At 31.4% G+C, this 25,663-nt stretch overlaps 1 pseudogene; it reads left to right on the forward strand.

The window, feature by feature from the left end:
* Nucleotides 1-12,555: 12,555 nt before the first annotated feature.
* On the forward strand, nt 12,556-13,010 carry LOC113374596 (annotated as a pseudogene).
* Nucleotides 13,011-25,663: the final 12,653 nt, after the last annotated feature.

Below are 25,663 nucleotides of genomic sequence, written 5' to 3' on the forward strand. Positions count from 1 at the left end.
TATCCGACCGGAGTCATATCCAACCAGACTCATATCCAACCGGACTCATATCCGGAGTCATATCCGACCGGAGTCATATCTGACCAGTGTCAGATCCGACCGGAGTCAGTCATATCCGACCGGAGTCATATCCGACCGGAGTCATATCCGACCGGAGTCATATCCGACCGGAGTCATATCCGACCGGAGTCATATCCGACCGGAGTCATATCCGACCGGAGTCATATCCGACCGGAGTCATATCCGACCGGAGTCATATCCGACCGGAGTCATATCCGACCGGAGTCATATCCGACCGGAGTCATATCCGACCGGCGTCATATCCGACCGGAGTCATATCCGACCGGAGTCATATCCGACCGGAGTCATATCCGACCGGAGTTATATCCGACCGGAGTCATATCCGACCGGAGTCATATCCGACCGGAGTCATATCCGGACCGGAGTCAAATCCGACCGGAGTCATACCCGACCGGAGTCATACCCGACCGGAGTCATACCCGACCGGAGTCATATCCGACAGGAGTCATATCCGACAGGAGTCATATCCGACAGGAGTCATATCCGACCGGAGTCATATCCAACCGGAGTCATATCCGACCGGAGTCATATCCGACCGGAGTCATATCCGACCGGAGTCATATCCGACCGGAGTCATATCCGACCGGAGTCATATCCGACCGGAGTCATATCCGGACCGGAGTCAAATCCGACCGGAGTCATACCCGACCGGAGTCATACCCGACCGGAGTCATATCCGACAGGAATCATATCCGACAGGAGTCATATCCGACCGGAGTCATATCCGACCGGAGTCATATCCGACAGGAGTCATATCCGACAGGAGTCATATCCGACCGGAGTCATATCCGACCGGAGTCATATCCGGAGTCATATCCGACCGGAGTCATATCCGACCGGAGTCATATCCGACAGGAGTCATATCCGACAGGAGTCATATCCGACCGGAGTCATATCCGACCGGAGTCATATCCGACCGGAGTCATATCCGACAGGAGTCATATCCGACAGGAGTCATATCCGACAGGAGTCATATCCGACCGGAGTTATATCCGACCGGAGTCATATCCGACCGGAGTCATATCCGACCGGAGTCATATCCGACCGGAGTCATATCCGACCGGAGTCATATCCGACCGGAGTCATATCCGACAGGAGTCATATCCGACAGGAGTCATATCCGACAGGAGTCATATCCGACAGGAGTCATATCCGACAGGAGTCATATCCGGAGTCATATCCGACCAGTGCCATATCCGACCGGAGTCATATCCGGAGTCATATCCGACCGGAGTCATACCCGACCGAAGTCATATCCGACCGGAGTCATACCCGACCGAAGTCATATCCGACCGGAGTCATATCCGACCGGAGTCATATCCGACAGGAGTCATATCCGACAGGAGTCATATCCGACAAGAGTCATATCCGACCGGAGTCATATCCGACCAGTGTCATATCCGACCGGAGTCATATCCGACCGGAGTCATATCCGACCGGAGTCATATCCGGACCGGAGTCAAATCCGACCGGAGTCATACCCGACCGGAGTCATATCCGACAGGAGTCATATCCGACCGGAGTCATATCCGACCGGAGTCATATCCGGAGTCATATCCGGAGTCATATCCGACCGGAGTCATATCCGACCGGAGTCAAATCCGACCGGAGTCATATCCGACCGGAGTCATATCCGACCGGAGTCATATCCGACCGGAGTCATATCCGACCGGAGTCATATCCGACCAGAGTCATATCCGACCGGAGTCATATCCGACCGGAGTCATATCCGACCGGAGTCATATCCGACCGGAGTCATATCCGGACCGGAGTCAAATCCGACCGGAGTCATACCCGACCGGAGTCATATCCGACAGGAGTCATATCCGACAGGAGTCATATCCGACAGGAGTCATGTCCGACAGGAGTCATATCCGACAGGAGTCATATCCGACCGGAGTCATATCCGACCGGAGTCATATCCGACCGGAGTCAAATCCGACCGGAGTCATATCCGACAGGAGTCATATCCGACAGGAGTCATATCCGACAGGAGTCATATCCGGAGTCATATCCGACCGGAGTCATATCCGACCGGAGTCATATCCGACCGGAGTCATATCCGACCGGAGTCATATCCGACCGGAGTCATACCCGACCGGAGTCATATCCGACAGGAGTCATATCCGACAGGAGTCATATCCGACAGGAGTCATGTCCGACAGGAGTCATATCCGACAGGAGTCATATCCGACAGGAGTCATATCCGACAGGAGTCATATCCGACAGGAGTCATATCCGGAGTCATATCCGACCGGAGTCATATCCGACCGGAGTCATATCCGACCGGAGTCATATCCGACCGGAGTCATATCCGACCGGAGTCATATCCGACCGGAGTCATATCCGACCGGAGTCATATCCGGACCGGAGTCAAATCCGACCGGAGTCATACCCGACCGGAGTCATATCCGACAGGAGTCATATCCGACAGGAGTCATATCCGACAGGAGTCATATCCGACAGGAGTCATATCCGACCGGAGTCATATCCGACCGGAGTCATATCCGACCGGAGTCATATCCGACCGGAGTCATATCCGGAGTCATATCCGACCGGAGTCATATCCGACCGGAGTCATATCCGTCAGTTCATTTTCAATTTTGTGTAAATTAGGCAACTATTTTTTTTTTAAATTGAATTCGAAATGAAATGGCGATTGTTAATGTAATAATTGATTTAAGATTTACATTTGATTTGCTCAGATATAACAAGATAGCAAAAATAATGAAAGTTACAGTATCTGTAATAATATATTTGAAAACCGTTTAAAATTTCTCGAATATTTCATTACGGTACGGGAAGTTCCAGCAATTTGCCTTAAGGCACGATGCCATACACCACTAGTTTGTTGATATAACGCTAATTTATACTTGATAATAAAAGTCAATATATCAAGTAATTTATGATATTACGAATAAAGAGTTGTTTTTGAACCTGCTAGTGCTGAAGCCTGAAGTGCTGTCTCAGCCAATTCCGATTTAGCCTGATATGATGCTTAGCCACTGCCTGCGCTACAAGAGTGGCTTTTGCTTCCTGGGCAATACTAGAAGAAATCAATTTGCTGATATTTGTATATTTTGCAGACAATCCCTTATTTCTGCACTCCGATCCTATACAAGCTTCATTTTTCTGATTCATTATTTCCTGATTATCAAAGTAATCCATATTTGCTTGTATCATGCTTCTTCCATACATGGAAAATACTTGGATCGTAAGAAGTACAGATGTAACCATAAACCAGATTTGAAGGTTCATTATTATATTCATTCTTTAACTAATTTTTGAAAATGTTCAGCGTTCTACAGAACGCACGTAAAAAAATGTACACTTTTTTGTGCTAAAATAATTAAATTTGAAAACAAATGTTTGAAAATAATTAAAATTAAACGGATAACTTGATTTCATGTTCTATGTATTATAATGACTTTTTTTCATTAGTTGATGATGATTGACTGTGCTCGTGTATATTAAAACATTTTTTTTACTTCTATATATCTAAAGTAAGTTAATTGAAAAAATGAAAATTATTGTCATCCTAGCAAAAAATATTTTTTTGCTTATTTTAACATTTTTAAAAACAAATTTATATTAAAATTATATTAAAGCACAAAAAAATTTAAAATATCCATTTAAAATTTAACAATTTGTTGTTTTCATTAGCATACAAGCATACATGAACAGGGAGCATGTTACAAAGCAGCACAGGGATAATGTTACAAAGATAATTTGTATCAGGCATATTTTAACAGAAAGAACAATATTAAAATATTTTCTATCTCGATATAAACCAGTTTTAAATGATCGAATTGTTAAAAAAATATATGTATGAGTATGTATGTGTGTATGTATGTAGGATAAAAATTTTTGTCGACGATTTTGGAAACATGTATCACCGATTTGAATAATTAAAAAAAAGCATTCGATACGTATTAATGGGGAAGGTCACGCTTATTGGCTTTGATATTTTGTCTCTAACAAATATACGCAGCGCTGCTGCTTTGAAAATAAGTTCTAAATTGTCTTAAAATTTCAAAATAAAAGAAAAATTCAAATTTTCCAAAAAAATCAAATCTATTTTTTTCTAAGATAGATTAAATTATTTCTATATTAGATTAAATTTAATTTTTCCTAACTAAGATATATTTATATAAAATTAATTCTCGGTACGGGAAGTTCCAGCAATTTGCCTTAAGGCATGATGTCATCACCACTTAGTTTTTGTTTTTCAAATGTATACTGACAACGTCTTTCTATTTCTAATAGAAAAGGTCACGATTTATTCTGCTACTCTCTGTATGTTTGCATCTACTTGTACGTCTTTCACAATGATTACAAAGAATTAATAATTTTGACTTTCCAAAATAATATCATTAAAAGAATATTGCTCACTATATATAAAAGGGTTTAAAACCTGTTGAAATAATAAAAGTTCGGTTCATTACCATAAGAATGAAGAGGCTAATTAATTAGGCATGTCGATCTCACTGATAAGTGAAACTGAACGCAGATTACCGACGAACGGTAAATAATCTCGCAAGGAACCGCAACGCCTGATTGAGCGCAACGTATCATTATCGCTCATAAAGTCATTGCCGAATGAAGACGAATCCATTAAGGCGAAAAAACGAGGCGAAGCACGATTTAAATATTATTTTCAATAACACAACAATAATAATTCATATCACTCTGGAGAAAAAGATTGCTCATATATTTAATTTTAATTCAGGCTATATGCAAAAAATACTGATTCGTTAATGATATTTAGATCTATATATATAACAGAATAAAATTTTGCACAATAGATATATTAAACTATTAAATAATCGAGATACTCGTATATTGAATAATTTCAAATAGATTATTATAAATATTGTAACATTGCCTAATATTTATAAGAATTATATAAACTTATTATTTAAATTATATAAATTGCAATTGCAAACTGAATTTGTTTAAAGTATATTAGAACTTTAGTCAAAATTAAAAATAAAAAAAATTGTTTAAAAAATTTTTTTTTGCTAAAATCAATTATTTTGTTAAAACAAGCAGAAAGTTCTTTGAATCATGTAAATCGGACGCTTAGTTCTCTCAAAAACTGCGATTTTTTGCACATTTAGCTCTGTATCTTCGAAATGGTTGGGTCTGCCTTTGCCAAAAACTAATAACCAATTTTCCCAAACATTACTAATCGAATGTTTTTCGATCATTCAAATTGGATGTTCCGTTCTCTCAAAAACTCGATTTCTATTTTCTGCACTCTTTGCTCTTTATCTCCGTAGCTGCTGGACCTGCCTTTGCCAAAAACTAATCAGCACATTTCCCTATCAATATGAATCGAATGTTTTTTGAGCCATTCAAATCGGTTGATCCGTGCGCCCGAAAACGTGAACGAAAAAATGCGGACACACAAAACACACACACACACACACATCGCGAATGATAAAAGTTTAAAAAGCCTTGAGCTAGAGGATTGTTGTAAAAGTTTTTTTTTAAATTAATCTTTCTTGTAAATTCATAATTATATTTCTGCGAATTAAAGATGGACAAATGCTGTAACTGTTCCTCTACCAGGTAAATTCCTCCAGTCACCTAAAAATAAATGTTGTTAATTGTTTTACAATTAATAAATTTCTAAAAAGAGTGCGGTGTTAGTAACGATCAAAAAATGGCTGTAATACCACCTTTGACTTCATTTTTTGAAAAAATTACTTTTTTAAATTGTTCACATAAATCAACGTCGACTGTAATTATATATAGTCAACATAATGATAATCATTGAAAATGTTTATTGCCATTAACAAATTAATTATTTAAATCGTCTTTAACTCTCGTACTTTGCACAAATAGTGTAAGCAATGTAATTACTTTTCCATTCATAAATAAATTCTATAATAATAAAATTATCGAAAAAATGATCGAATAATTTGTCATAGATTGCCTCTTAACTCAATAAAATTTTTACAATTTTTTATAGTAAACTAATTTCAGTCGAACAATCGTGTATAGATTTTTTTTTTAATAATTAACTTCCCGTAAAGTAAGTTATACTTTTTTAAGCGTCCAAAAATCGTATGTCAAATTTTTGCATACATAAATGTTTTTAGACCATTTGAACCTATTAGCGTTCTTTAGAAAAAAATGGATATGTGTGTGTATGTAGTATGTGTTTTGTTTGGATACAATTTTTTGTCCACGATTACGAAAGCAGGTATCAACCGATTTGAATAATTCAAAAGGCATTCGATTCGAATTTACATTGAGACGTGTTGATTACATTTTTGCAAAGGCAGTTAAGTGCTTTCGAAGACGCAGAACAAAAATGCCATTTGGTGGTCAAAATGATCATTACACATCTTTATTAATGATTCATATACATATACAAATAAAATTAATGGTAAGTTGCAGATAGATGGAGGTAGGTAGTCAGGTAGATAAGCATAGGTTGACAGATATACAAATAAACAGGGAGAAAAGTAAAAATAAAAAAACGTAGAAATAAGGAGAAGTAGTCATGTAAGCAAGTGGGTAGTTACACAGATGTGCAGGTAGACAGCTAGACAAGTAAACAGGTGAACAGGTAAACAGGTAGAGAAGTAGACTGTAAGCAGGTTGTAAGATCGACTGGTAGACTGATAGGCAAGTAGCAGGTAGTGTAGCAAAGAAGTGAACAGATAGGCACGTAAACACCCATGGAGGTAGACAGGTAAACAGTTTAACAGGTAGATCATGAATAAGCTGAAAATGATCGATTAAAATGATTATTTACACTTATCGGAATGTTTATGCATCACTTACAACTTGTTTAATTTTGACAAAATCCTAATCGAGCAACATGCTAAAACCCACATACTCTTTACGCAGTAAAATAAAGTCTCATGTAAAAAAATATGTAGAAATATATAATTTTATATTTCACAAATATTTAATAGCTCACTATAATTATATTACCTTTCAAAAAATGTGCATTCTGATGGTAGTCTACATGAAATATAATAACCGAACAAGTTACAAAAATATTCAATTATTAATAAAATTTTATTAATGTAATTTGTTTTATCAATGTGGGTTCGTCGATAACTACATGGTGGATAACCTTTTATAAATAAAAATGTATAAACAATAATATATGTGCGAAATATGTGAACAAGTGTCACCTCGTAACCGTATTAATTCTGACCCGCATTGGAATAAACGGAAGCCTTAACATCATTAAAAATCCATAAACACGACAAGCAATTACGACGCAGAAAACCGGACGGCAGCCGACGAGGAATCGCCGGGTTAATATATTATATTATATATGGCAAGATGCGAAACACGACAAATCAATCGAGAACTTGGTCAGGGACTCTAATGTGGCTAACAATCATGGTGGTGTATGGCAACGTACATAAATTATATCAGATTAATGAAATCGTATACACCTATTCTCCGTTTTACACGGTACTTGTTTTACACGTTTCTGCTCTTACGCAGTTTTTGAATTTTTTTTAACAAAATTTATTAATTTTGCATTTACGCGAAATTATAAACACTATGATTTGCTTCCAAACTATTATAAACTACTATGTTTTACTGTCAAAATGTATGCCAACACTACAACTGTATGTCTATGATGAAAATCTTTAGATGAGATGGAAACTCCCCGTTTTATGATCAAAATTAAATTTAATATGTGTATAAGCTAGTTGGTTTGAAATATCAAAACAACGAACATCCTTATTTTTAAACTTTGTTTTTAATTAGTGTGTATATATAATTGATAGCGTATAAGTTTATTTAAGGTAAGCAAATACAATTTTTATTGAAATAAATTATTATTTTTATAATTTATTAAATTTGTTTGATATTTTATATATTAATCTTTATTTTTCATCCAATGTGTTTTTTGTTCATCATGTTAAAGCCTGACAATTTTTCCATGTAAGAGTGAATTTGTCGAGTTACACGGTTTTTTATTGAACGTAAATTCCGTGTAAAACAGGGGATAAGTGTACAGTATAAATAAGCTCAGGCGCAATATTTCTTACTGCAAACACTATTTTGATAATTCCATTAACTAAAAATTTGTATTTAAGAACATATCTAACTCGAAAAAAGTTCACATCATACTACCAACATCAAAATAACGCGATGAATTAATTTGAAGTATTCAAATGATAATAAATATCAACCAAAATTATTGTCATCGATGGATCGAAAAAAGTATACAGGAAAGAGCTAGAGACTATTTATAACAAGACGTTTTTCAATAGAATTTTAAACGATATTAAAGTATTTTTTTTGTCTCCATTAGACATGTAAACCGGCCAGCATAATAATGTCTTGGGGATAATGTGAAACAATTTTTATGATTGCCAATTTCCTTGATAACTTGATTAATGTAAAAAAATCACACCTGGGGTTGAAACAAAACCTTGGTCCTATTTGTAATATACAAGAATTATATATGGATACAAATGAAAAAGATTGGGTGGAAATTCCACCCAAACTATACATTCACTTCATTTCACAAACTATACATTCCACCGTGGAATGTATAGTTTGTGAAATGTGGGCACATGTATAAGTGCAAATTATCAGAGGCATTGATGTCTATTATTTTTACTCGATTCGGTAGAAAAATAGTTACCACATCTATCCATCTTTATTTTGTAGTATTGCAATCAGTAGATCTTAAGATACATTGATTTAAAAAAAAAACAGTTACAGCAAGCCCCAAGCTCCCCCCTAAATCTTGAATTTTATATTGACAATTATTTTATTACGTTTCAGATTCATAAATTTGTCGATAAATTAATCAGATTGTTTATTTCCATATTAATTTCGTATCGTACATCTATAAATAATTGTACACCTGAAACAAAATTCTCTACATCACTTTTGCAAAATCAAAAGTTTTATTCAGGTAGTATTAATCGTTCATTCAGTGTTTATTTTCTTTTATAGATCCCCATTGGTATGCAATATTAAGAAAATAACTAATTTTAAAAATTGTGAATATATAATAATCATTTTATGGTAATATCTTACTTCCAGTTACTTAATTATCTAATCTATACATATTACTTTTTTATATTTGTTATAGAAAATACCTCTGGCTACCACAAGCTGAGATTCATCATCGATAATTTTTTAATAAATAAACGATTAATCAAAGCGTTCAATCATTTATTTATTCATAGACGTTATTATATTATATGAATATAACGCTGACGCCACATGACATGGAAATGCAAATGTAGCTGTCCATAAATGGGATTTTAAAATTTATCTTTGGCATGTAATAAGGTATTTATAAAGAAATGCAAACAAAACTAAAAATTATATTGTGAAAAATACTAGAAGAATTTAAATAAATAAAACAAGAATCTATAAATTTCCTTATTTCAAAATTTTTACATAGAATGAGGTAATAATTTATATCGAAGATATGTATAAAATAAATAACATAGGATAGAGCTAGGCTTAAAAGTCCGTGAATAAAAAGGTCCACCACCAATATCTTAGAAACGTTAAGTTAGAGATTTTTTGACAATGATATTTGAAAATATAAGGCAAAAAATGTATAACCAGCCATCAATTTGATTCTTACGACCTAGCTATCAGGAGATATATGGCAATGTTTGAAAATCCATAACAAAAGTATTTTCTTTAGTTGTTAGTTTTTTTGGTTATGAGCACTCGTTTAGTATGCGAGATCTTAATATGATTTTTAATATTTAATTGTATGTATTCTGATTTTTAGCTTATATTTAATAGCATTTTTATATGACCTTTATAAAAGCTTAGATGTGAATCTTTACATTTAATATTTACCTTGGTAAGGGTGTAAATATTAAAAAATGGTAAATAAATAAGTAAATTAAGTTAGAAAGAAGGAATTTTACAAAAGATAAATTAAATAAATAGTTATTCCAACTCTGCTGATAAATATTTCTGACAAAATTCCAGATCAAGGTTATATACAGTGGTATCTCTGTGAAAGTGTACCTATAAAATTTATATTTCGCGTTGGTGGTATAATATATCTACTATTTCGAAAAATTCTTTTAAAATTAAAAATAAAACATTGGATGTATACCCTCTGGCTATCTCATTTACTCCGTCTATGTGTAAAAAGAGACATATGACAAAGTTAAGAAATAATAGAAAAATAACACAATTTATTTACACACGTATTTTTGAATTGTTTAATAGGAGTATAGAATATAATAAAAATAAGGAGAAATTTTACTAATAATATATATTATTTAAATTATAATGCACTGTAAATTATTTTCAGCAAACTAATTTTAAATTGCTTAAATAAATAAAACCAATATTCTTAAAATAATAATCAATACAAAATATAATTTTACAGCCATCAATCAACATAAATTTTTATTGCAAGTTATGATACATTAAAAAAAACTTGTTTGCTAATAACTCATAAGTCTCGACTTGATTTCGCATTTCATGTTATTTTATCCTTGCGTAATCATGTTTGACGGACGTTCAGAAGTGAAAAAGTTCGAAGGACTGCATCATGGTCAATTTGTAAATCAGCTCACATTTGAGATATTGGTAGAGATAAAATGAATTGAAAAGGACCGATGTCGTCGATTACAACGCATACGATCGCGTACACATTGCGGAACAGAACTGGAATTTAAAATCACTTTCTGTTTACTTCGGCTTGAGCATACAATGCTGCAGTCGACAATTGCAGTTCTGCATCAAGTCTAATTGCCCTTCTAACAGAATTGAAATATGTTAAGGGTTAGATCATAAGGAGCGTTGATAGCAAATGAAATAAAAATCTATAAAAATATTGCAAAGCATTAATAATAAACAGATTTACATACTACAATAAATAAAACATTTACATAACTAAAAATCAAATCAATATAAAATACTAAATGCGTTGATTTATTGATGCAGCTTCTCTTTTGTAAATAAAAATTAGATAAATAAAATTATTCAGTAAATGTACTACTTATAGGGGTACATCAATAAAAGTGACTTAGAAAATTAAGTTCGTAAGATTAAATATTACATAGTGCCGAGCATAGTCCACTTAGTAGCGTGTTTGATTCACACGACAGGGATCTTTGGATCGAATCCTGTCAATGACTTGTGTAGTTAATTTGAAAATTAAGAGGAAGTTTGAATAACAGAACTCGAATAGCTGAAATCTGTTAGGAGTAAGAAGAAAAATAAGTAAACTTGCTGAAATTAAAAGAAGAATGAAGAAAGAATGGAGTGAAGATAGAAGTTTTGAAAAAGAGCAAAAATTAAAAAAAAACGAGAAGAAAAATTAAGAAAAATCTAGAGCAGATATATATATATATATATATATATATATATGATTTAGTAGTTAATTTTGATGTTGAAATATATGAGTGAGTTCTTGAGGGCGATACATCAAACAAAGAAAAGGCAAAGATTTATAAAATAATCTTTAATTCCAAACGTTTCGACATTCAATTTAATGTCATCAACAGTGGATATTACGTTGGTTGGTTACATCTAGAGAAGTGTACACAACACTAGAGATTGGCACTAACATTTATACAACTAACTTGTCAACACCATGCATTTTTTATAATTTTTTGTATGATGTAAACAGAAAAATGAAAGTTTTATTTGAACAAAAATGTAAGTAAAATTATGTAATTTCTGCCACGACTTCTGTACTTTGCGAGTACCGAGGCATGTATCTTACATTGTGTGTGTGTTTAATTTGAGTTTAATATTCGGGCGTAACAAATATATATATATATATATATATATATATATATATATATATATTTCGACTTTCGGCATTCAATTTAATGTCATCATCCGTGGATCTAAAAACAGTATGAAAAATTAGTATATCTAGGTAATTATAATATATGTGGATTGGTATAGTAGCTATAATTTCTCTTATTTTATAGCTACTACTTAATACTCCATACGAAGTAAGAATGGCAGAAAATATTGAGTGCAAATTGTTATGCCATTCCAAAGACAAGCCCATAAATTGGAATAATGAAGATTCACAAAAGGTTATTGAAAGGATTGAACATGAATATTTTGTTCATCTTCTGGTTGATAATTTACCAGTAGCAACTAAAATTATGAATGAAAATTCATTAGAAATTCAGTATGAATCCGGATACAAACTTGGTAATATTGTAATATTGTACATAATCATGCATATATTAATAATCACCTCATGTTGATTTTATTATATCACATGCATAATGTAGATACATATAGAGTTGTAGGTTTTGAAGTTGAAACTTTATCAGTTCATATGAGTGAAATAAAATTCAAAGGAGACACATGCGAATTTTCCAGTGATCCTAAGCCACAACCTGTTAACAAACACTCAACACAGTTATAGTTTACCTATTCTGTGGAATGAAGAAAATCAGACGTCAGCTGGGCTTCACGATGGGATATATATCTGGGAATGAATGATGTCCAGATTCATTGGTTCTCTATTATCATCATTATCTTTGCAATGCTGGGAATGTTATCTCCAGCATCCCGAGGTGCTCTGATGACTGCTGGAATACTATGTTATGTTTTCATGGGATTAATTGCTGGATATGTTGCTGCACGTTTGTATAAAACAATTAAAGGACGTGAGTGGAAGAAAAGTACTTTCGTGACAGCAACATTTTATCCTAAAATTGTTTTCGGTGTTGCTTCTTTCTTAATTTCTTTATCTGGGGTAAACATTCCAGTGTAGCCGTACCATTTGGAACAATGGTATTTTTATTATGTTTATGATTTTGCATTTTATTGCCGCTTGTATATCTTGGTTATTACTTTGGGTTCAGAAAACAACCCTATCATCATCCTGTTAGAACAAATCGGATACGAAGACAAGTTCCTCGGCAGATATGGTACATGAATCTAATGTTGAGCACTTTAATGGCTAGCATATTACCCTTTGGAGCAGTCTTCATAGAATTATTCTTCATTTTCACAACCATCTGGGAAAATCAATTTTATTATTTATTTGGTTTTCTGTTTCTAGTATTCTGTATATTAGTCATAATTTGTTTACAAATATCTATAGTCATGGTGTACTTCCAATTATGTGGAGAGAAATATAGATAGTGGTGGCGCAGCTATATTGTTTTTGGAGGATCTGAAGTCTATGTGTTAGCTTATTCAATATTTTATTTTCTAACAAAACTAGAAATCACTGAATTTATTCCAACACTACTATACTTCATTTATACAGGTTTAATGGTGTTGAAGTTTTGGCTGCTAACAGGCGCAATAGGTTTCTTTGGGGCTTATGCTTTTATAAGAAAAATTTATGGAGCTGTTAAAATCGATTAGACTGATTTACAAATATTTTTAGAATAGTTGTGTCTGATTTATGATTTTGATATTAAATATAATAAAAGCTTGTATGAATGCTATGCAATAATGAAAATTTATATCATTAGAATAATTGACTGAGTTTAAATTAATATAACTAATTATTATATTATATTTAATTATTAATAAAGAGTATGATTATTAATAAAATACAAGGCGTCTCCACCGTCGCGCCGTTGGCATAAAATAATAACGTATCACGCATTGCGTAAACAGCGGTTGTAATTTGCTTGACATGTTTTATAAATATAAACAATTTAATCAATTTCATGACAACGCCAGGAATACACTAATGGTGTATTTTCAGAGTTGGGATTTGGTAACCCGGAAGTGTATGCATGGATGATCAGAGGTTATTATGTCCAAAACCGTAACCGGCACGTGCATTTTCATACGCGCATAAAAATCACTATGAGAAAGCCATTCGAGGCGAATTCGCACCGAAATCAGTAGTGCCTAAAAATCAAAAATGCATCGACGCGGTCAGCACATATGCAATAAATATTTATGACTAAAATGTGATAATATGGGTAGAAATGCATTAAGAACATACATTCAAGCAATTTGTACTGAAACCCACTGACAAACATTTATTTAAAACATATTAAAAAAATAGAAGTGAATTAGTATTGAGAACTGAACACTAATATAATAATTAGTATATACATTTTTAAGTCATTTTGTGTTGATTTTTAATACAATTAACTTTAATAATAAATTTTTAAAATTCAATAAATTAATAATAAATTAAATTCTCAATAAGTAAATGAATTAGATGATTTTTTAATAACTTTGTTTCCAAATAATTTAAACGCAAGAGCAAAATCATGTTTACCATCGAAATATTAAATTGAAAAGTTACTTACGAATTTCTAGGGCAGGTGAAGGAAATTTCCGGATGAACTTCGAGTCAGACGAGCGAGGCATAATCTGAAAGAGATAATTTAATTAATATTCAAAAGTAATTGGATTAGTTGATTTATTAGCAACTTTAAAAATAAAAAAATACATTGATAATCAAAATATTAATTAGTTGATTTGTAAGTACAGTTATATGTTATATTCATGGCATTATGTTTTTATAACAATTTAGAACTACAACTTTGTACATTACATTTTTGTGTGACCAGGTCTTTGATGTTATCTCGATCGATAATGATGTTGGTAATTTAAGGTGACAGAAAATGTTGACGGATGAATACAATTGAGGGACTAACGCAAGGAATATACTAAAAGTGATAAATTTGATTGAAGCACGCACATATAAAGTGGATTGAAATTGCGACAAAAGACTGTTTTATGATATATTTTTATCAATAATGAAGTATAATTAAATACTCTCTGAATTGGTTAATACAATTGATCATTACATATAACATCAGTTATATTTTATTTTTATGGTATTATATTTTTATAACTATTTAGGATTACAACTTATATAATAAATATAACTATTTAGGATTACAACTTACATTTTTGTGAGACCTGGACTTTGATATTATGATGATGGCAAAATGTTGACGGACGAATATATTGGTGGGACTAACGAGCAAGGCATATACTAAAAGTGATAATTTGATTAAAGCACGCACATATAAAGTGGATTGAAATTGCGTCATTAAACTGTTTTATAGTATATTTTTATCAATATTAAAGTATAATTAAATTTTAGTATAATTGGTTAATACAATTGATCATTACATATAACATCAGTTATATTTTATATTTATGGTATTATATTTTTATAACTATTTAGGATTACAATTTATATAATAAATATAACTATTTAGGATTACAACTTACACTTTTTTGAGACCTGGACCTTGATATTATGATGATTGCAAAATGTTGACGGACGAATATATTGGTGGGACTAACGAGCAAGGCATACACTAAAAGTGATAATTTGATTAAAGCACGCACATATAAAGTGGATTGAAATTGCGTCATTAAACTGTTTTATGGTATATTTTTATCAATATTAAAGTATAATTAAATTTTAGTATAATTGGTTAATACAATTGATCATTACATATAAACATCAGTTATATTTTATATTTATGGTATTATATTTTTATAACTATTTAGGATTACAATTTATATAATAAATATAACTATTTAGGATTACAACTTACACTTTTTTGAGACCTGGACCTTGATATTATGATGATTGCAAAATGTTGACGGACGAATATATTGGTGGGACTAACGAGCAAGGCATACACTAAAAGTGATAATTTGATTAAAGCACGCACATATAAAGTGGATTGAAATTGCGTCATTAAACTGTTTTATGGTATATTTTTATCAATATTAAAGTATAATTAAATTTTAGTATAATTGGTTAATACAATTGATCATTACATATAAACATCAGTTATATTTTATATTTATGGTATTATATTTTTATAACTATTTTGGGATTACAACTTATATAATAAATATAACTATTTAGGATTAAAACTTACATTTTTGTGAGACCTGGACTTTGATAGTATGATGATAGACGAAATGTTGACGGACGAATATATATGTGGGACTAACGAGCAAGGCATATACTAAAAGTGATAACTTGATTAAAGCACGCACATATAAAATGGATTGAAATTGAGACATAAAACTATTTTATGGTGTATTTTTATCAATAATAAAGAATTATTAAATACATCTGTATTGGTATTGATGAATACTACTGATCATTTAGCAGTTTTTATAATAGTTTTTGTTATTATTATTATTTAGATTCAATTACTATCTATTGACTAGCTGTAGATACACTATTATTTCTATATATTACGTTTCCATCGAATCAATAGTCTTTACTAAAAACTTTTTAGTGAGTCCTAAATGTTTGCCACAATAAAAAATATTATATATTTGTAGTTCTTAATATAGACAAGAAAATTTCAAAAATTTTGCAGAGAATCGAATTTTCAATAAAAAATGACACGAAGTTTCACTTTTAATTCATTTGTCGCTAAGTTATACCTAAAATTTTTTTTTTAGTTTGCAAATTTTTTTTCATGCTATTTCCATACAAAATTTGATTGAATTGCGCACTATCTAAAAGTTAATATTAAGATCTAAAACTTTCAGAGAATTGTTTTTTATCAATTTGGAACCATTTGAGCCCTTGGGAGCAAGCAAATTCTAAAATGTCCATATTAAGGACCACCTTAATATATATCTTACGTTTGAGACGTTTCTAGCTACTTCAAGTAACTGAAACTTGGAACTTGTTAGGCAATTTCGATTAATAAAGCTACTAAAAGTGGACCCAAAAATGTTTAGAAGCTTTGGATTTCTGTGGCGTTAGAACTTAGTACAGAATGTTTATGTTCTTTTTGGGGATGATGGATTTTGAGAAAAATCTCGAGAAAACTTCGCTCAAAAGAAAAAAAACTAGTGGTGTATGGCGTCGTGTCTTAAGACAAATTGCTGTATCGTAAACTCATAAAGTGATAAAATATTCGAAGAATATTAAAAGTTTTAAAATATATTATTGTAAATGAAATGAAATAAAAAAAATGAAATTGAAAAACATAGTTTTTTCAAAAAAAACAATTGTTACGTCAATACAAGAAAAAACTGTCATTATCTGCACTTGACGTTTCCTGCTGTCATGCCTTCAATTAAAGTTTTAATCAGCTAATTATATACAAATTATCTTAAATCCTGTATTCCTCACTAGTTGATTATGCAAAGCAATATCATTTATTTTACGCATGGACGGTTCATATAGCACACCTATAGCAATCGTACCTGACGTGGTATCACGTTCGAATCCCGAGATTGACCCGCATCGCGCTCGCACTGGAACGGATGTGAACTGATACTCGGACGATAATATTTAAATCAATATGCAAATACAAATTGTTAATAGTGCTACCGCGTGGGAAACTCGGGACTGGTACTCGTATTACTCAGAGTGATAAACGAGTCCTATTAATTATACGTATTGATAAAAAGTTGTTAAAAAACGAATAATATCGATAAGGACGGATCGATTGGCAGAATCCAAGCATCTTGTTAATTCGAACGGACACTTAAATCTCTCTACGCGACGCGCAATGTGCTCGCCGAGCCGGCAATGTGTGAACGTGGGATTGGGATCGAATCCAATGCGAAAGCAATTCTATTTACGAGATTAGAAAATATTATAGAACACCAAGCATGCTCACACGAAACCGTTTCGAACAAAGATCTATTGCTTTTTTATTCATTTTTAACTTCCCGTAGGATAATTGTAATCGTCCAAAAAACGAAATTTAAAATTTTTGAGAACATTTTGGAATACCTCAGAAAAAATGTATGTGTCTGTGTGGGTGTATGTATGTACGTATGGATACAATTTTTCGTCCACGGTTTTGGCCGCACGGATCAATCGATTTAAATGATTCACAAAACATTCGATTCCTATTGACAGGGAGATGTGCTGATTAGTTTTTGGCAAAAGCAGGCAACCTACCAACAATTCATGTAGAATTAACCACCGCGTGCGGTCAAATTGACCTACAATTAAAAAGTAATAATGATTTTAAACTTTGAGTTTAAAATTGTCTAAGTTAGAAACGACGATTTTGACCGACGTTGGTAGATTTAGTGTTAAATCTATTCTAAAATAAAAGGCAAAATTGTGTAAGGGGCCGTTCAAGTATTACGTAAGCACTATAGGGGGGCGGGGAGTTGTTGATTTGCTTATTTTGGGTTGACATGGGGGGCAGGGGAGCCTGGATGATGATTACGTCATAGGTATTATTTTTATTTTTTTACATTAATTTCAAAATGTTTACGTAAGCATGGGGGTAGGGGGTAAGAGCTTTACTTACTTTTGCTGACAAGGGCGATGAAGGGGTAAATAATTACAATAAATCTGCTTACGTAATACTTGAACGCTCCCTAACCAGCCGTAACCTTAATTTGTGCAACGGCGCTATCAGAAGATAGAAAGCCATGTATCAATATTTATAACAAGTGTTTTTTTTTCAGATAGTCTTTGGTTTGAACTCTGAATGCATTGTTATTTTGAAGATAGTTTCAAAAGCTCTACAAAACCTTACATGTGTTTGTGGTAAAAAATACCAACTAAATTTTTACTCTGGCAAAGGTGAAACAATAAGTAATTAGTAAATAAGAAACAAATAAAAGTTAAAATAAACAATTTTACAAACGATATATTAACTTGATAGTTATTCAAATTCTGGTGACAAATATTTTTGACAAACAATGTACCAGATCAAGGTGATGTGCAGTGTAGTTCATTTGGATTAGACAGTATAATTACTGAAAGTTAAGTATAAATATATATATAAGAAATATTGCCCTTTCCTTTTCTCTTTCGCAATTCGTATTAGTTACACTAAAAAAAATTATATCTTTAATCTTCACCCAAAACGACAAGAAATGCATGTTACAACCGTACCCACAAAATTTGTACAACCGTACCCAAAGCACACTTTTGGAGTCAAATCAACGTTATGATTGGAATAAATTATCTACGTAAAAACTAATTGCTGCTAACTAACTACTTTTGTTAAACTATAGCAAAATAACAAACGTAGTAATCTAACTGTATACAAGTAACACTTATTGTTAGTCATCTTTTGACACTTTAAAAGCAATGTGGTCTACAGATCATGTAAATGTAGAATGCTGACTGAAAGCAATAATGTAAACTTGTTCAAACAAACATACTTCATCTTTCTCCCTTTAGACCGGGTGTCACAAGCACTATAGTTTTGCTGTTATGACGACCGTCTCTACTGTATCCTGGCAAAACCGTACCCAGTCTCTTTTATATATAAATGCTGATCATTCATATTTTATAAATATGTCTATAAATTCATCTAATAATCGCAATTTTAAAAATTACAACATAAAATTATTTTTACCTGAGGAATTACATGAGATATAAGGTGGATATTGATATGCAATATTGCCGGATGTTGTGGCTAAATGTTTTAGGGATTACACATTCTGATATATTGTAATCCGAAACAATGTATTCCAATAGTAAATGCGATGTTATTGCATTTTTTCTTCTGGTTCCTGCATCTATTGATCCAGATATACCTCATCTTCTTCGCTCTTTAATATAATTAAGTAACGCAATAATTTATAGCTATACTATTATCATACATATAGTATTTATCATTTAATTACTTAAATTTTTTAAAGTTCAATTTTGAAAGTTTGTTTTCAAGGCATTCTAGATTTTCAAGACGTTTCAAGGCATTTAAGGGGGTTGTTCTTTTTTCGTTACAAAAAATGCAAGGTATTTGTTTTTGTTTTTTCTCGAAATGTATTTATCATAGAGACATGCGGTTTTTTTTAAACAAAAATTACAAAATCATAGAATATTACGTGATTTTCTTCTTTTTTTTTGCGCCGTCATTTTTTAACCAGGGGGCGCCAAAGTCGGTCTTGCAAAATCGATCTCTTTTGCGGTGCCACAGATAAATCCGTTGCGCATCGCCCGAAACAAAAAAAAAAGAAATTACGTTGAAGAAGAAGTTTGTTTCCAGTCCCCCTACCAAAATGAAAGAAAAAAAGCAAGAAGAAAAAAAATGGCAGCTATTTTAAAAAAAAGTGTCAAAAAAGGCCTTTTTTTGGGGCGAGAACCTTCGCAATTTTTTTTGCGTAATGTTATCAAGTTGTTTGAGGTAGGGGGACTCGGTATTGCAGTGGTGAACAAATTAAAAAAAAATGCAAGTCGATCCGACTTGTAGTTTTTGTTTAATTTGTGGCACCGCATTGAAAAAAGTCAATTTGAGAAAAACGTATTTAAAGTTTTGAATATAATGTACTAAATACACCATTAAATTTAATGTACGAAATACACCATGGTGTTCAAAGATGCTGACACATTAAAAAGGTCATGTGCATGAGGTATTCAAATGAAAAAGAGGAATCTGGCATACAATAGCTCGCGGAGCGATAAAAAAACGCTTTCAGAGGATCATACATATAGATATATATATATATCTATAACTTCGTCAAAAAAATAGATATTGAGATTGTTTTTTTTTTGAAATGATTCTAAGGTTTTTATCTTTCATAATATCAAAAAATCTCAAAACCGAAACAAAGAAAAATAAAAAAAGAACAACCCCCTTAACACTGATATTGGCTATAAGTTTATGTGTGTATGTATGCCAAAATTTAACCTTTCTAGGGGTTTTAAATACGATTACTAAATAATATAAATTTAAAACAATTGTCTAAATTTTATGTACAACTAATAAGTTTAATTTTTCTTATTAGCTTTATATAATTTATTCACATCGTCCTCTCGTGCAGTTGAACAAAAAGCCGGATAATTTTGAGTATAATGCTAAGTTTAATTGTAGTACCTATATCAATACTGATTATTAACTGACTTTTAAATTGAATAAACGGCTAAAGAACGATGGAGAATCATTTAACCTCTACATTTTTTTGATGACTTATATGTTGACAAAGTCAAACATTAATCATTACTTTTTGCAATAAGTTTGTAATTGTATAAAATTATTACCAATGAATCTGGGATCAGTTTCGCTCTGGATCGATAACGATATTGGCGTTGTAGTTCTCTATAATAGGAACGGCAGTTTCCGAAAACCAATCTTTTACTGCTGACAGGTTGTCTGCGCCGCACGAGTTTCCTGATTTTTTTCATTATTGTTGTTATTTGTAGAGGTTGCATAAGTTTTTCCATAGCTTTTGTGAACCTTGCATGTCCGAAGGGTACCCACTAAAATAATAATCATACAATACCATTAACCTGTTTAAAGAACAATTAATGTTAATTTTCATTGTCGGCTGAAAACTTTGTTCAATTGAATTTTTTAATTTTGCATTTTATTTCAAATATACTTTATAGGAATTTTTCTTATTATTTTTATCAATATTGCAGCATACTCAAAAAAATAATTATGGTTTAATGAAAAAAATACAGTAGTTTCAACTTTAAGTCTAAACACTTTGTTATTATGTGTGTGATAGATCTTTCTTTAGTTACACGTAATATAAGTCTATTTTTAGATAATTTTAGACATCTATCTTCTGGATAGCATGATTTTATGAGCATTGAGGAAATTCTCCAACTCGTAATAAAATAAATTTTCTTTTATATAACCCAAAATTATTTCTGAAAAATTTAAAACTTCCAAAAACGTTTTTTTTAACACTAAACCTACCAAGACCGGAAAAATGGCCGAAACTTCGTATATAACTTAAACATTTTTAAACGTTAAAATATTAAAATCAAATTATGTGACAACTCTTAGAACATACTAATAATATTTTTTCACTTTTTGATTTAAGTTAATTTTTCTATTTTCCGAAATAAATGTTATGTGTCTTAACTACCGCGGTCGGTCAGTTTGACAGGTAAATGATAATATTATTTGGTAAGTTGTTACCGTCAAAATGCAGGTGCAGATTTATACAAAATATACCAAATGAGCCAGAACAAATTAGAATAAAGTTTTGAATGATCTGTGAAGTCAATAGTAAATGTATAATAAATGGGTTTTTCTATTTGTGAGTGTTCAATTCCTCAATTGGATAGTTCGCTGTTCTAAAACTGATAAATTCATTCACATATTTTGAAGCTAATTGTATAAGTTATATTTCATTACTCTCACGGTGTATAAGAAAATGATTGTCCCAAGTACCAAACATTATCCAATAGAAATAGGAGAAAACGGCAAAAGTGTTCCGAAAATTATTAGAATTTATATTAGTACGTTGGTGAAAATGTGGTAGACCAGATGGCTATGAAATGTAAAATGAAGTCGAGAACTTGTAGTTGGCAACTTTTGGTATATTTTAACATTTTGATCTTAGTTGGATAAATGCGTAAATAGTGTATAGAGAGACGACGAGTAAAAGCATTTTAGGCACAAATTTTTGTTTTAGTTATTATATATTTGCGTCAAATGTACATTTTGGTATAAAATAATGGGTTTTCAACGTGAGAAGGCCGCATATGGCATTCTGTAATATTAAATTTTAATTATTTTTTTCTTATAATTTCTATTTAGATGAAACTTTATGAAAAAAAAATTTTATTTACATTGAACAATAAATCAATTATTATCTGAATTAAATAATCAAATAGATTTCTTTTTAATTGTAGATCAATTTGACCGTGCATGTACGTATATGTATACACGAATTGTCGGTAGGTTTAGTGTTAAATAGATTTATATTTTCAGTTCAAAATTAAAATATTGTCACCAGGTAAATAGATTTTTTAAACCTTAAAATATATTATGTTGTATAAATTTCCAGAAGCGTTTAAAGTGTTTTGACTATATTCTTAATAACCGTTTTTAGAAACACAAATTTCACTTTAAATATATTTTTATTTTACACTCTCAGTATGATTATACCATATTCTTGTTTTTGTAATATTTTAAAGGACATAAACATTAATTTTATGTAATTAATGAGAACTCAAGCATATAAAATTCAAAATAAATATTATTGTTTTTGGTTTATACAAAATGTTTATATTAAAATGGCAAAAAATAAAACCCAAAAACCTAAGGTAAAGCAGGTCTTGAAGGTTCAAAAGTTTTTCATATAACCTCTATAAAAGCTTGCACGGGAGTGAAAAGGACCTACTGAATCTTTACCCAGATTACCCTGGTAAAAAATTAAAAAGTAAATTAAATTAAGTAAAGTAATTTTACTAGAGATAAATTGAATAAGTAGTTATTTCAATACTGATGATGAATATTTCCTACAAAATACCAGATCAATTTATTACCCGTGCTGTTTCCAAGCGAGTTTTTTGAACACTAATATTTATATCCCCTTTTTTCGCCATTAAACTTATGATCACTTCATCCAACATCTTCTTGAATATTCCTGGCAATTCAGTAGTTTCAGAACATATATTATATTCACTTATCGTTCGACTCAGATCTCTCGGGGGCAGAATTATTTTAACAGTGTCATCATCATAGCTCATATAACATGCCTGCACATCCATTCATGAGTACATATATCATACCAACTATTTAAAATAAAATAAATTATATTATTTCTCACTTCTGATACCTCGACCACATCTGCATCAATATCCAACATAATAAATTGTCCTTCCATGTTAGGTTTTCTATAAATTTGAAAAAATAACTACATGAATTTTCAACATGTTCTCGACGAATATGTTTTAGAATATAAAATGTAAACCAAAAACAAATACTATTTTCCACAAATAATTTTAATAAAAAGGCTACAAATACTGAAAAAATTTAACTATTAAATTAAAAAGCCGGATCGTAAAAATTTGGAAAAAAACAAGTGATACGGTGTTTGTCAGTTTACTTTGATCTACATTATATTTTTTTTGGCTCAAACTAGTAGGCCAATATATAAATTGTTCAAATCTAACTTGACATACGTGAAAATACTTAATATAATTTACAAAATTCAAAACTTTGTTCGTGAATTACTAATCAACTACTGCTAATTCAAAACAGTTAAGTAAACTTGATATGTTATATATGTTATATTTGAAGTATGATTTTAATTACATTATTGTTTTTAAATATTATACATATTTTTAATAATATAAATATATATATCATTATATAAATGTGTATAATGGTTGACACTGATAAATGTGTGTATTACGAGTGTTACCACACCACTAATAAACATTATTCAAAATTGTATGAAGTAATTATTATTACTTTACTAAATTTGCTACTTTGTACAGTAGCAAATAAGTTTTACTTCAATCACGTGTGATCCTTACGCGCACTCTTTTTCTACAATATTAGTTACAATTGGCCGTTTTACCCCACACATGTGAGCTATTATAAAGTTTATATCAAAACATCTGTTGAATCTAACTTAAAATTAGCAATATATCTTTTAAAACAATCAGTTAAGATCTATGTTATATACTGTAATATACTTAAAAATTATATTAAGGTTTCGTGATCTAAACAACAGTGCTCACAACCAAAAAAATAACAAATTTGTTATATATTATCAAATATGGCCGTTTATCTATATTTATGGCTACGTTATCACAATCAAGTTGGTGGCTGGTTATACATATTTTGCTTTCTACTTTCAAATATTGTTGTTAAAAAATTCCTAACTGTACTTGTTTTTGGCATATTGGTAGTGGACCTTTATGCCAGCGGATCTTTATGCCTCGCTCTACCGTATATCTTATAATCTTAGAATATATTATATTTTAACACTATTCCTACTGACAAAATCTACATTTTTCAGTATTGAATGAAGAGTTAATGCTAGTTTAAGAGTTAAGATTAATACAAATACAAAATATTTCTTTTATTTTAGAATGCGGAATCTACAATTTATTCTGTTTTATCAATTTTTTTACGATTTTTTTCTTAGAGTGTATTTTCTGCACACGCATTTTTGACGTTTTTGGCTGATTTTGTTCGCCCTATCATCTTTCTAAAGCATTAACTGGAATATTTTCTTTTAGGGAATCTGTTTTGTACTTGTACTTAGTTGATTTTTTACTGGATTCTTGTTGGAACTATACGACAAGTTAATTAGAATAGAAAGTTCCTGCCTTGTACATCGTCTTCCCGCAATTTCTTTATGTGACAACAATTGATTTATCCTGAATAAATACAAAATAATGTAAATCCTTGATAAATTCTCTCTAAAATTCATATTTTACCGAATGATTTCTGATGATTTTATGAATGACATCTACACCAAACACGACGCTAATACCAATTGAATTGACTTCCGTATTGGTGTAATTTTTTCTGTATATAAGTGAAAATATCTGTATGCAAGTGAAAATTAGAATCTTCTTACTTAGCTTCCAAAATTGTAAATATTATTTGAGTAATGAAGTCCTTGATTTTTAGTTCTACCAGTATTTGTAGCTGTTATATTGCTTCAATTGTACCTACCATCACAGTTTTTTTACTAACAGTTTAGCTATATGTAGGATGGTAAAAATGTTATATATTTTTTACATCGTATTAGCGATTTTGTTAATAATCATTGGTTATAAATCTTCAAAAAAATTCTGAGTTTGCTACGTATACTGGATGGTTATCAAAATTTTACACCTTATTTGTGCGATTTGCTGGGCATAATTATATTTACATCATATATTGAATGGTTACTAAAATTTATACGTTTTCCTGAATAATATTGAACTGTAATGGTACCGGTGAATAAATTTACACCTTACCTTTCTTGAAAATAT

Source organism: Ctenocephalides felis, unplaced genomic scaffold, assembly GCF_003426905.1.
Source record: "Ctenocephalides felis isolate EL2017-DRISC unplaced genomic scaffold, ASM342690v1 CF-g0.4_SCAFFOLD_01886, whole genome shotgun sequence".
NCBI classification, from domain to species: Eukaryota; Metazoa; Arthropoda; class Insecta; order Siphonaptera; family Pulicidae; genus Ctenocephalides; species Ctenocephalides felis.